The sequence below is a fragment of the Pantherophis guttatus genome, chromosome 4, assembly GCF_059756535.1.
Source record: "Pantherophis guttatus breed Tessera chromosome 4, ASM5975653v1, whole genome shotgun sequence".
In the NCBI taxonomy this organism is placed as follows: Eukaryota; Metazoa; Chordata; class Lepidosauria; order Squamata; family Colubridae; genus Pantherophis; species Pantherophis guttatus.
In genome coordinates this window covers 56,444,275-56,446,174 of record NC_142066.1, presented here as the reverse complement: position 1 = coordinate 56,446,174, position 1,900 = coordinate 56,444,275, and positions in this window count along the sequence as shown.

Here is a 1,900-nt window from a genome sequence, read left to right as displayed (position 1 = left end):
TGTACAGTTTGTGGCTTTTGGTTTATGGAATCCATTCTTGGTTCTGTTGGGGAAATTCTCCAGTTTCTTCCAAGAAATTGTAATGGGGGGGTATTTAATTTCATGAATTTTAGCTATTCTCTGTCAGTTCTGATCTCCGTTTGTTTTCTAGCTATAGTAGCTAACACATCGACTGTTCTAAACGTTAGTTCTCTGTCTTGCAATCAAGTTATATTGTCTAGCTTTGAAAAGAACTGTTTATGACCATTTCCTCCAATGAAAATTGGCTGATAAAATCAGAAGCTCTGCTAGTGGATTAAATATAGCAATTTTGCTAGTGTTCACGTAAAACTTAGAACAGAAAATACCAGACAAGCTAGAATGAAAATGTCAATGTATAATCAAAATGTATTCAATATACATTTTGTATAAAATATATTTTATAGGATCTAAGAATTCTGTTGGTGGGATAAATGTTAGTTAGTTAGGCTATATAGGCTAGTCTTGACTTAACAACCAGTGTTGAGCACAAAATTCCCACTGGCAAGCTAGACAATAGTTAAGTGAGTTTTGCCCCATTTTATGACTTTTCTTGCCACAGTTAAGTGAATAGCTGCAGTTGTTAATTAGTAACACAGTTATTAATTATTCCATTTTGGGGAAGAGGCTCAATTTAACTGCTCAGTTAAAACTTGACCCAAAATTTATTTGACTGATAGGAGTGAATTTAGAAGCAAGCATGCTTTAAGAAGATGTACTTCTTTGTCAAGAGCAGCTTTTGGATATAGTTTTAGTTTAGTTCATATTGATGAATTGGGGTCTAGACTTTAGTACACTGCACTACAGTTCCCAGCAGTCCAGGCAGCAGGACCAATGATGATGAGGGCTTAGATTTATAGTTCAATAACATCTGAAGGGCCTTTCCAGTGCACTATTTCAAGCTATCATGCCACAATATGGTATGACAATAAAAAATATTCCAAAAGATTGTTAGTATGAGACTAGGAAGGTTAGTATTGTCTCATCTCATTTTGTCAGTGAAAATCTTGGCTCATGCTGTGTAAATCAAGGTTAATTTATCTTGCGCAGATTAGTTTATTGGCATAATGAAATGTCTGTAATTATAGATTTTTTTTATTTCAGGGAAAATACAATGATAAAGGAGCACGTACTGTATCTATATGACTTTTAGTAAGCATTATCTATGTGATGGTTAGCAGATAAAAGTATAATAGACAATATAGCACAAAATGCCTAATTCAAGAGCTTATATACTGCCCTGTGTTTGCTTTGGAGAAAAAAGGCATTTTAGAAATTTAAAACAAATCTTGTGGAAAAGTATTATATTTTCCCCAAAAAACTGCACATTTCTTGTGTCCTTCCTTTCAATTAGTGAAAGAGATCTACACTTTTTAAAAAATCCTTCTATTTGCATAGTTAGCATAACTTTCCCAGTGACAGTAGTATAAATGATAAAACTTCAATATGATCTCTCTGCCTTTGCTAAGTGTCCAAGTTGCCTTTTATATAGTATGGACAATTCACTGGTAACTTTTTTGGGATGTAATTATTCCCATATATGATGTGGGAAACAGAAAACAATGCTCTTGAAAGCTTCAGTTCTAATATCTGCTTATATTGCAGATATGCTGCTGAACTCAGATTCTGTACACACTTAGGAAGACCAAATTCTGGCATTTTTGTTTGGTTACTGTAGTTTTATTTTCATTTCTGTTACAGTTCTGGATGTGAACCATGTCGATGATAACTTTGGACTCCCAGGTCTCTTCTGCATGTTGTGATCCCTTTGTAATATTTGCTGAATGTGAGAAATGCATAACAACCCTTTTTGTCCCTTCTGTGCTTCATAAGGGAGAACTGGAGAACTTAATTTTCATCAAAGATACCAATTATAGAATCC